At 46.6% G+C, this 12,610-nt stretch overlaps 1 protein-coding gene across 2 annotated transcripts in view; it reads left to right on the forward strand.

The window, feature by feature from the left end:
* DAB1 (DAB adaptor protein 1) overlaps nucleotides 1-12,610 on the forward strand; it is a 1,086,856-nt gene that overhangs the window by 294,617 nt on the left and 779,629 nt on the right. The window lies entirely within an intron of this gene.

Here is a 12,610-nt window from a genome sequence, read left to right on the forward strand (position 1 = left end):
ATCTGGAAAAATAAGTTGGGATCAAGCTGCATCTTCTATATAAACACGTGAGGCACTGCTGTCAGAGGCCAGTAACAGCCAACGCTGCCTGGCTTCACATGAATCATTGAAATGACCCGAATCTTCCGTCTGAGTTGATTGTAGCTAATGTGTGCCATATAATCTCATATGCTCAGAATGTCTTGTGAACCACGCAAGCTATCAAGATACAGTTTTAATTAACATTTGCTTTTTAGATAATATACGCAATTTATTTTGGCAGGAGTTCATTGAATGTAAAATCTACATAATTAAGATACTAAACCTGCAATATTTTTTTTCTTTGCAGTATTTTTTGCTAAATGACACAGATTCAGCAACATTTATTACCCTGTAGATAGCTGCAATGGGCAATCACATTTCATACTTTCTTTTTTTTCTCTTTGCTTCTCTAACCAAAGGATATGAAATCATACAGTCGATTTTGTTCACTTTTCAGATTTGAGGGTATCAGATCTTTTTCTTAGTTCAATTGGACATTAAAAATAAAGCAAAGAAAATGCATTCATGATTTCCTGCACAGAAATCTGCTATAAAAATATGGCTTATTATAGAAATTAATGTTATTTTATGAGCTTATTTCACTAAGTTTTTCACCACCATGCTGGGACTCTGGGTGTGATCAGCTGAGAGTGGCTCACTAGAGGAGACGTCAAAAATCATTAAGGAAACTCATTTTACGAAGACAGCCATGGCCTTTCCATGTCAGATTGGAAATGGGACTTGTCCAAGGTCATACAACACACTGGAGCCAGAACCAAGACAAGAACCCACGGCCCTTGACTAGCCCAGTTCATTTTCTGCTGTTCCAGCTGTTTCCCTTTAAGAAACCAACTGCCCGCTGCCCACAAGGAGCTTCCTCCTCCTTCATGAACTCTGTCTTCTAAACTTGGAAATGCCTCCATATCATGTAAAATAGGTCTGTTTGGAAAAAGATGGAAAAGAGACCTAGTTCTCAAAACACTTCCCTGGAGTGAAGGACAGCACAATGGCTGAATCACAATGGCTTTGTTCTTTGTGATAATCCGGATAATTGGGTCAGAGGGCTAATGACTTGGCTGCACAAATCTGAGCCATATGCTTGCATGATTTGCAGCCAGCTGCATGCCCACAACGAGAGCGGCTCATGATGGAAGCCCGGGGCCTCAGCTGAGGGAGCGGCAGCCAGACCAAGGTTGGGAGCGGGAAACAGAACTGCCCCTGGTTATGAGGCCATTTTCTAGATCCTCCCTCTACCCCTTCCAATCTGCTCGATTTCTGAGCTGCCAAGTTCCTCACAGACAGCCCTTGACGAGGGCCTTCCCGAAGTCTCTGACTGTGCTCAGAGAGTGGTAGGCAGGGACCGCGCCAGTGTCAGTCTCTTCCCTCAGATCCGTGCAAGCTGCTAATTAGTGTCAGTAATTGCTGGAGGAGAGGATAGCTGGCTGCCCATCAGCATGGGGAAGGAGGGGTGCTACCGCCCCCTCCCGCCCGGCTCCCTCCTCTCTAGCATGAAGCAATAAATCTATATCAGTTAAATCGGCTGTTGGGCTGCTTGTTGAAAAGGACGTCAGTGGAGTCGTGTCAGGTTAATGGGTTTAGCTAATGTATGGGCATAAGGATGAGTAACCCGATCAGGTCTCATAGCCAAAGGCAGGAGGCTGGAGGTCTTTGAGAGAGTCATCAGAGCATAGGGCTCACAAACAACCTTCTGAGGCCCCGGTCTTCCAGGAGAGATGTCCCAGGAAATCTGTTTCTTGGGCAACTGTGTTAAAGAAAGAAGAAAATAGTGCTTTATATCTGTGAGCTGCGCACCAACAGATGGTGGGGAGGAACAGAGCGCTCCGATAGCACGCAGATGGAGGTCCCACTGCCGGTGCTGCCACTAATAGCTGTAATCTGGGGCAGATGAGCTTCTCTAAGCCTCAGCTTTCTCATCGCTACAATGGGCCGGAAAGAGCATCCATCTCCCAGGGTCCTTGAGAGGCTGAAATGAGCTAACACATACACAATGCTCAGTACAGTGCTTGGTATGTAATCACCGTTCTTGGAGTATGCACTTATTAAATGCTATGAATTAGGTTAAAATATGTAACACAGCAGGTGCGTGGGTGCTTCCTAGTATATTGCAGTGTAAAATCATGTAGATCTCAGAGATCTTTGCAGTCAGGTCAGGAGACCTACTAGTTTCTGAGGACCCCATGATGAGTCTCTCTTCACCACCCCTCTGCCACCTTTTAGGCATAGGTATGTGAGGAAGATGTGGAGGAATCATGGTCACCAGGTATCTGTGCTGTGCGCAGTCTCCTGCATCTGTGCGTGCAGCATGCATTAAGGGCCAGTGTGGCAGTCCTAAGGGCCCTGCTTACGTCCTGATGAAGCCTGCTAAGATATACTGCAAAGCCTCAATAACTTGGATAATAACAATATGGGGCAGTTGTATTTTTGCTCTATTTGCATGTGATGCAATTATAAAATAATGCTATTGGTATGTGTGTATACGTTTTTACCTTTTGTTTCCCAAAGGTCTAGGTATTTTCTTTGCCTACAATATTTATTTGCTTAGCAAATATATAATGTATGTATTATATTCGTATTTTTATATGTATGTTTGCTAAGAAAATGTGTACTGCCTATGTGCATACACATCTATTCATTTATTCATTCAACAAATATTTATTGAGCACCGAGTAAATTGTAGAATTTTAGAGCCAGAAGGGACTTACGCAGTTATTCTATTCAGGGGTCTCAGTTTAGAGAGGATGAACCTGGGATCTCAATGCGACAAGGCCTGCCCTCTTCCTGGGTACCCTCCTCCCCTGTCTTCACTAAGAGTCCATGGTCCATCAACATACTCATTCTAGTAACAGGCCTCAATAGCTTTCCCCTCCCCCTCCGTCCTACTTTGCTGTCCAGACCACAGTTCCCGAAAGCCTTGCTGTCCTCCGCCCTGCCAGTCCCAGAGCAGCTGCATGGAGCTGGGTGAAAGCACGGAGGCGGGCAGCCTGGTCACACCTCATGACCACAAACCTCCAGCTCAGAGAGTGTGGCAGGGTGGTTAGAGCTAAGCCACATGGCCTGGGTTTGTATACTCACTCTGCCATGTTCTAGCTGTGACACCATGGGCAAGTCACTTAACCTCTGTGCCTTATTTTTCTCATGTAAAATAAGGATACTAATCTTTATCTCATAGGATTGTTTTGAGGATTAAAGAATTCAAAATATATGAGGCATTTAAAGAATATCTATCACTATATAGGTATATGTTCATTATTATTCTATACTCTATGTTGTCATGCAAACTCTTCTGCATACACAATGGCTGCTGGGGCTCCAAACATCCAAACCACATTCCAGGCAGCAGGAAAGAAAAGGGGGTTTCTGCCTGTTGAGTCAGTTCCTTTAAGGATCCTTCCCAGAAAGTTGTCTCAACAATTCTGTTTGCCAGCTTCGTGGACATACTGAGCTGTCAGAGAGACTGAGGATAAGACGTTTATTCCACACAGTATCGTGCCCCAGTGGGGATACTGTTATTGAGGCAGGAGGGAGGGTGGCCTCCTTGCAGGCAATGGTAGACTCTTACATCCACATGGCCAAATTTAATGGATTCTTCTCTGCCTTCCTCTCACTTAACTGCCTAGGAACATTCACCCCACTCCTCCATAGACATGTGTCTATCTTAGCTTCTCTAACACCACCCTCCTGGTTTTCCTCCTACTTCTATGGCCACTGTTTTCCCATCTGTTTTCCTGGATCCTCCTCTTCTCCCCACTCTGGATGTTAGCGAGCCCCAGCTTTCCCATTGATCCTTCTACCCTTCTCCTCCTACACTCACTCCCACGGTGTGGACAGCCTATCATGCTGGTGATTCCCAAGTTTGCATTTCTACCACAGACTTCTACCCTGAACTCCGCATGCATACCTACGTGTCATCTCCTCTCACTTATATATTGAATAACCAGCTCAAAATTTACATTTTTACAGCATAAGTCTTGATTTCCCATCAAATATGTGTCTCTCCCAGCCTCCCCCGTCTCAGCACATGGACACACCACCAATCTGCTTAAAGTCTGGCACTTTAGAAACCATCCTTGGTGGCTGCTTATCCTTGAATCCCCCACTCCCATTTTCAACCCCCAAAGAATTCTCACATCTGTGCAACTCTTTCCCCTTGGCGAACACCACTGTTGTCCAAGCCAGCAACATCCGTCACCTTGACCGCTGTGACTCCCTCCTAATGGATCTCCCCATTTCCGTGCTTTCTCCTGGGGTAGAACAAAGAGCGTTAGCGCCAGGACTCTGGAACCAAACCGCCTACGTTCAAATCTTAGCTCCAACGTATACTAGCTATTTGACTTGGACAAGTTTATTAATTTTTTGTCTCAATTTCTTCATCTGTAAAATGAGAATAATAATAGTGCCTATTTCGTATGTTTATTGTGAGCACTAAATGAGTTAATACATGTAAACAGAGCAATATGATAAGCACAATCAATAAATCTTAACTATTATCACTAGCTATTATTACCATACATTTTTCATGGAGCAGCCAGAGAGATCTTTTAAAAACATAAATTAAATCCTATCGTTCCTGTGCTTAAAACTCTCCAGTCATTCCCCATTTCAGCTGCACTGAGATTCTAACACATCACCATGGCCAAAAGTCCTACCTCACCCGGCCCTTGACTCCCACCGTCTCTGCTCAGAGCTCTCTCCCCATCACTCACTATCTTTCAGCTACACCCGCTTTATTTTGGGTCCTTTGGTACGCCAGGCTTAGGGGCCTTGCTCCTCTTCCTTCCTCTGCCCAGAATGCTCTTCCCTCCCCCAGCTCCTCACAGGGCTGACTTCTTTTCTGTCGCATCAGCTCAGTTATGTCCGCCTCGGAAAGCCCCACCCTGATCGTGTTCCTAAAGGAATGCACCTGCCCTGGTCATCCTCCCTATTCACTTTCCACTGTACTTGTCATTCTCATCATCTTGGTGGTTTATTTGCTTGCTTATTTTATTCGTCTCTTTCTCTATTAGAGGGTGGGATTTCTGAGCACAGACCTCTCTTATCTTGTGTGTCATGGGTCTCAGGACCTGATACAGTGATGCATGCAGTCGGTGCTCACAAACCAGCTGGCAAAAGAAAGATGACCCTTGAGCAAGGTTGTAAAGAATAAATAGGAATTTTCCAGATACACAAGGAGAGGCAAGGATTTGAGACAAAGGGAACAGCACTTGCAAATGCATAGAGATGTGAAACAGAGTCATGCCTTGCTGTTAAAGTGTGGCGTGGTCCTCAGGCCAGCAGCACGAGCTTCACCTGGGAGCTTGTTAGAACTGCAGAATCTCAGTCCCCAGCCCAGACCCACTGAATCAGGAGCTGCCTTTTAAGAAGATTCCCAGGTGATTCCTTTGAGAAGCGCTGAGGGAGTGTGTTCAGGGAACCAGAAAGAGCCATCAGGACCAGAGCACAATGGACCACGGGGAACATATCTGAAATATGAGTTTAGCCACATGTGGCAGGCCCGGAATAACAGTGACTTAAAAACACCAGATACGTTTATTCACGTCTCCCATAAAAGTGTGAGCTAATATGGCTGCTTTTTGCTGAGTTGATCAGGGGCCTGGCCCATTCTAAGTGGTCTATAAAGGTGAATTTTCCTTCCCTGTCCTCTGACAAAGCTTGTCTGAGATTTTGAGCTGCCACTTTGTGCTGGGTTGAAGCAGTTGTTTCTGGCTGCATCCCCATAATAACCCCTGAGTGCCAGCTCCCTGGCAGGCCCCCGTGCTGGGCACTGGGGACACAGTGATGAGGAGGTGTGACTCCGTCCCTCCAGAGCTCAGCATGGAAATAGACGTCGTGATACAATTCCAGATTTCTCCCTGCGACTTCTCAGGTTTCCCTGTCAGCAATAAAGGTCGGCAGGGTGAGTAGGAGGGTCAGGAAGTGAAGCCTCTGATGACTGAGGTTGGGGAGAAAGAGGATGGGAGGGAGCTGGAATACTTAATATCTCCTCCTTCAAGATACTCAATTGGAGCAACGGAAAGAATAATGGATTCCAACACACTGAATAATACAAAAAGACATCCATGAGTCTAGACTGATACTAAAAACTGGAGGGGGAAAGGGAAAGCTCTTTCATAAAAGAAACCAACTAATGTATGAGGAATGGTAGAATTAGAAAACTACTATTTTGAAACCACTGGTATGATAATTGATTTAGGTAAGTATTAACAACGATGCTTAAACCATCGAATTGAAAGTTGTTTGGGAAAAGGCTGTTCATATGCCCTCAAATAGCGTCCCCCAGAGTACTGATTCATTACAAAGGGAAAAGGTACCTTTACAATGAGGACATCTGGCGAGCACTATATGAATCATATGATAAATTTAATGTCACCAATGATGAGGCTAACTGGAATCATGGGACTCAAATTTAGGATCATTCTGAAGAGCAACTGGCTTCTGCTATTCAAAAGTGTCAATGTTGTGGGGAAAAAAAGAGCTGAGGACCAGTTTCAGATTATAGGCTTACAAGAAATGACAATTAAATGCAACACATGATCCTTGATTGGATCCTTCATGGGGAAAAAAATGTTCAGAGGACATTATTGGGACAATTAAGGACATGCGAATATGGACTGTCTATTAGATAATAGTGCTCTAATGTACTGAGTGAGATCATAGTATTGTGGTGGTTATGCAGGAAAATGTCCTTGTTCTTAGAAGATACATGCTAAAGAATTTAGGGGTAAAGGGTCATGATGTTGCCAACTTACTCTCCATTGGTTTAAAGAAAAAAATAAGGAAAAAGTATATAGGGAAAGAGATAAGACAAATGTGGCAAAATATTAAGAGTTGGTGAACCTAGGTAAAGGGTATTCAGGTATTCATTGTGTTATATTTGCAACTTTGAAGTAGGTTTGAATTTTGTTTTAGACAAAAAGTGTCTTTTACTCTGCCCGGTGGTTGATCCTGTGCAGACTGACTTCAGCATATACAGCGGATCCTCAGACTCGCCTCGTCTGAAGTTCAGCCTTGGCTGGCGGCTGGCCCATCAGTTTGCACCCAGGAAGTGGGGTTGGCTCTGAGCAGAGGGGACGGGGGAGCTGGGGCTCTGCAGCCTCAGACTTAGCCTGTGCCTGAACCTCACCCACATCACCTGCCCTGTCTTTGGAGAGTCTGAGCTCACAAGCCATGACCACAGCGCCTGACAGGTTGGAAGCACTGAGGAGGAAAGCCTGCTCTCATTTTGAGCAGAGACTGAGCCCTAGAGCGCCTCCTGGATCCGGGCCCCTCTCCTGCTGCCCAGGGAGGGTCTGGGAGAGAGGCCCAGAGCATCAGGGTGGGGTGGAGCTCTGGGGTTTTATCTGCAGGGGTTGCAGGGGTGGGGGTGTTAGTGTGGGGAAGGGAGATAAAGATGAGGTGAGATTATAATTGTGAGAGGTGGGGAAGAGTGAATTTCAAAGAACATTTTTAGTCACAGATGGTTGCAGAGAAATAGAACAGCACCTCGTCTTCCGAGCTGACTGCAGGGGGGGCTCGCTAATGAACACATTGATTCCCAGCTCCTCGGAACAATAGCAAATGCTTTTGCAGTTATTAATTGGGCTCCCACAGCAGGTGTGGGGGATGGAAGGCACCGGTGATTCTAAGTTTATCTTGGGGGGTTAGGTGAACAGAAAGAGAACTTACGGAGCAAGGCTGCAGGTCACATACTATCATACCAGGAGAGCTGGACCCCAACTCTCAACCTGGCTACTAAGCAGTTTAACCTCTTTAATCCCCAGTTTTCCTCATTGGTAAAGATTAGAATAATAATTTGCCTTCATGTGGATTGTGTGAGAACGAAATGAAATAGTTAACACAAGTAAAAAGTACTTCGTAAGCTGTCCAGCACTATATGGTATTTGTTTATCTTATTGTCAGTCATTTGTTCAAAAAGTATTTATCAACCACCTACTGTGTACCAGGCTCTGTGCTAGGTTCAAGGAATATAGCAGTGAACTGGAACATATAGTCCCCGCCCCCAGGGAACTGGTGGTCCAGCAAAGAAGAGGGGCCGTGGACCAAGGATTACAGGTGTGCTGAGATGTACCAGTGGCCACTGGAAGCATCAGACAGGCTGATGGGGAAGTGAGGGAGGCCTCCTGAGGAAGGAATACCATTAGGGAGATGCATCATAAGCAGCAACACCACTATCCCTGCCCCTGGAGCAGGGTCGGGGCTTAAACGCTGACCGTGGTTGACCAGATGGACAAAAGTCTGAAGCCCTGTGAAGGACTTCCATTTATTTCCTGATCGAGGAGAGGCTCCTGCAGTCTTACTAACGTTGCCTAGCCTTGTCTGCTGTGCAGATTTCTGGGACTGGCTGGCATCGTAGAACAGGGCATCCCTCAGTCTTGTGAGGCTGACACCCAGATAACAAGGCTTGAGCTTTCCCAAAGGGGTTGGATAATTCCTCTCCCCTCCCAAATAAAGAGACAGCAGGACACTGAGGTCTTTTCCAGGTCCACCCAACCCCCCACAGTGCTCAGCTATGTGCCCCTCCCCACGGGAGACTGCCTCCATCCCACAGGCTCAGGGCCTGCAATTTCCCCTAATATCTCTACCGTGAGCCTATGCGCAGCGGCACTCGTGGTATTTGTCCCCAATCCTCGCTCAGCACGGACTTTTGTAAAACCACTCTTGACAAACAGGACTTCTGGAGGTTGGCAGGATAGTCTAGGATAGAAACCATATGTCAGGGAGACGAGAGGTTTGCACTCGGTTCCACTGGGAATGTAGCTCCTGAGAAGACACTGAGAGAGAAATGCAGTGCCGGGCGTTGAGCGCTCGTAGGCAAAGGTGCCCGTGTCCAGTCAGGAAGCGGGTCATGAACAAATGCTGCCCGCGGTGCGAGGGTTAAACAGAGGTTGAATGAAGCGTCCTGAGGGTTCTGAAGAATCTTTCTTGTCTGTCGTTCACTCTTGGGTGGCTTTGTGCATACCAGCAGATCACTGCGGTTTTATGGGCTCTGGTTTCCTCCCCGGGTGGTGCTGGTGGTGATAAGGGAGGAAGTGGTGGTGCTCCACGCGTGTGATCGGTCAGGACAGGGAGCCGGGTGGGGCCAGCTGAACCCAGTAACACCTAAGCCCCTTCAACTGCTTTGACCTTTATTCTGCGAAACCTCTGTCTGCCCTGATTATCCACCAGCCTACAAAACAGTGCAGGCGCTGCGTGTGTTCTTTAGAGAGGTGTTTCCCAAACAGGACAAAATGAGACAACGTTCTAAGGGCTCCCACATCTAATACTGGGGTCAAGTCATACACCTTTCACTTTGCATCCGGGACCCAGAAGTCATTCCCATCCCTTTTGGTTTGGAACACGTAAACTTCGTACACAGGCACAATTAGGAAGTAGCTTCTGATTCATGAGGAAGTTTTGTGTCCTGTACTCTCTATTGAAGACTTCATGAAAGAAAGAAAGGAATAAAATTCACACGTTTGCAAGAAACTGCTAGTGTCTGAATATCTTCCCACAGGCAGGGAAATCTGGTACCCAAAAAAAGGTGACTTTCCACATATGAAAGAACATGTTTATTGACAATGTGGATGAATAAAGCCATTAAGTGAATGTGGTTTAGGTTAAAACAAAAAAGCTGCCACCTTCTTCCCAGTGTCCAGAACAAACCAACCCCTCCCCCACCCTACCACACAGGGCGAGAAATGGGTGGGGAAAGACCCAGTTTGTCTCCAGATTCAGCACACACAGAAATGGAGATACACGCCAAGAAGATCAAGGACCGGTTGGTTGTACGTTCCGAGCACTGTACACACATCAGCTCACCTTGTCCCCCAGCGTCCTGTGCGTGAGGCGGCCATGACCATCCTCGTTTCACAGGTGTGCAGACAGAGAGGCCAGGTAACTCGCCAGCGAGCGCAGCGCCGAGAAGTGGTGGTGCTGGGGTCTGAACCCGGCGAGAGCTTTCGTGTCTGCCGACTTAACCGCCACATCTGCTGCCTGACGTCACTTTTCTTTTTTTCTTTTTAAGTCCCCTCGGTCCAAAGTCTTTCAGATTTTATATAAAACCTTCATCAAAAAGTTGACTATCATGCACATGGAATCTCAATGTTATTTCTTAGAACTTTACGTGAATCTACAATTATCTCAATAGAATCATCATTTGAAAGAAGTTTTCCAGCACCATACATGTCTAAAAGCAGTTTTTAATGTACAAGTGAATTAAAATTTAAGCTGCAAAACAACCGATTTTAGAGTTAAAATCACTCTGTGAATGTAGAGAAGTAATTTATAGTGGTATCCCGGCTGTTGGTAGCAGTAGCCTGGAAAAGGAGAGGGTCAGAGTCCCTGCGAGACTCTGTCTTGGGAAAGCCCCCTAAATCGTGTAAGCCTCAGTTTCCAGAACACGTAAAACAGAGCAGTGATGCCCACGCCGTTGCATGGTTAGGAAAAGGCAGATGTGAAGTCAGGTTTGTCTGATTCCAGAGTGGCCTGCTCTTAGCCGCTCTGTGCTGCCCTGAGTGGAGGTGCCAGCTGCAGGGAAGAGAGCCCAATGGGGCCTGTCTGTAGCCCCTGTCAGCTACCCCTTCAGCCCCTTTCATCTGCCAGTTTCCCTGGAACTCGGTCCTTCCTGCTGGGTCTGTTCTGATTGTCATGTTGACTCCGCCGTGGTTGGAACCTGTGCTCTTCCCAGTTCAATTTGCTTCTGTTTCCCTTTCCAAGTAAACTGGATTTGGAGTCAGTTTCAGATCTGCTTTCCGGTGTAGCTTCTGGCAAGCCACTTCCCCAGCTGTCTCGGGTTTCCCATCCATAACCTCAAGTATCCATACAGGGTGCGCTGGCCTCTACAAGGTGCCGGAAGCCCCTCCTCCTCGAACGTCCCTCCATCCATTCCATTCAAGGAGCGAGAAACTGCTGCTCCATCTCTGTGCAATCCCACAGCAGCTCACGCTGGCCATTTCCCCAGCCCCATACGATCTGGGCCCGGGAGACGGTGGGGTGGTGAGGCAGCCCAACCCTCCAGTGTGTGAGGTGTCTGTCACGGAGGCAGGAGCCAGGCTGTAGCCAAGGAAATGGAGAAGATGCTGTAATTGGAGAGACTTTAGTGTTGCTAAACTGAAAATTTTGTGAAATCAGTTGAGAGCAAAATCAATATGGGATTTTTTTTTTTCCACGTTGAAAAGACAAGATTCCCACACAATTAAGAATTGGGCCATGGTTTCCACACTCTGCCTGTCATGTTCTGTGGTTTCTGTGCCACAACTGTTCATCAGAAGTAATTAAACATTTTCCCATGGGCAACAATTACTTGCTTAAAATATTATGAGTAAGGAGAATACATTTATAATTACCTAACCTTTCTGAAGGTGAAAATATATATTATCCTTTGATGGAACAGAAAAAGGAGATCCAGGTATACCGGCGCAGCTCTGTATCCAGCCTGATTACACTAATTGCCTCAAGGAATGCAACCAGGCTTTCTACACACCCAAGCCTCCGCTTACCTTTTCTGCTACTTCTAGGCATCGAATAATGGTCCCTCTCTTGTTGCTTTTGTAAGCCGTTGAGCGGCCAGCGGTGCTGGTCGGATTGCAGACAGCCTCTCTGATCTGCCCCTGCGGGCTCTGGAGGGGGTGACACCTCTTTTCTTTGGAGTTAGCTTCATTTTTAGCCACATGCAGATGCCAACCATGAGCTGGGTGTTTCACGTTTTCACTCGTTTCCTGATTTTGCCTTAAACGCACACACGGTGCGAACAACAACATAATAATCACAACAGTTAACGCTTACAGAGTGCTCACATGCTGTTAGGCATTTCTGAATGCTTTATGTATACTGTCTCATTTAATGCCCACAACAATTCCACAAAGCAGGTTCCTATTAATAGTCCCATCTTACAGATGAGAGAATTGAGGCCCAGAGATGTTAAGTAACTGGCCCAGGATCACGCAGCTAGCAAGTGGTGAAGCTGCAGTTGGGTCCAGAGTATGGCCTTTTAACCACTACCCTGAACTCTCTCTCAGATTTCTCTATCAAGTCATTTTGGTTCACTGTTTTTTGTTAACTGGAAAAGAATATGTTTCCTGTAAGATATTTCTCAAAAAGCTGACTGCAGTGAAATACTGCTTTCACATTGAAGGCTTTTTTTCTGCCTTGTCTGTCCTTCTTGCTGGTGTTTAAGTCTACGAGCAAGCGTGTAATAATGACAGCAGGAACAATGACCACTTGCCGAGTGTATGTCTTGGGCTAAGCACTGAGCCAGGATATTCACTTCCTTCCTGTCTCTCTCCCCTTATACAACATAATGATCCAGGGTGGATAATATCATCCTTGGGTTACACATGGGCAAACCGAGCCCCAGAAGGGTGAAGTGACACGACCAAGGTCACACAACCGGTAAGCTGTGCAGCAGGGACTTCAAGGCATATGGCCACCCTACTCAGCCAGTTTTATCCCACGTACTGTGTGCCAGGCCTTGCCCTTGGCTCTGGCAATACCAACATGAATTAGGCCTCGCCCCTGCTGCCAGACAGGAGCTTGACTGGCTCACACACCCGCCATGTTTTGGGGTCACCAACTGGTGTAGCTGCATGCATGC

The sequence above is a fragment of the Equus asinus genome, chromosome 5, assembly GCF_041296235.1.
Source record: "Equus asinus isolate D_3611 breed Donkey chromosome 5, EquAss-T2T_v2, whole genome shotgun sequence".
NCBI lineage: Eukaryota > Metazoa > Chordata > Mammalia > Perissodactyla > Equidae > Equus > Equus asinus.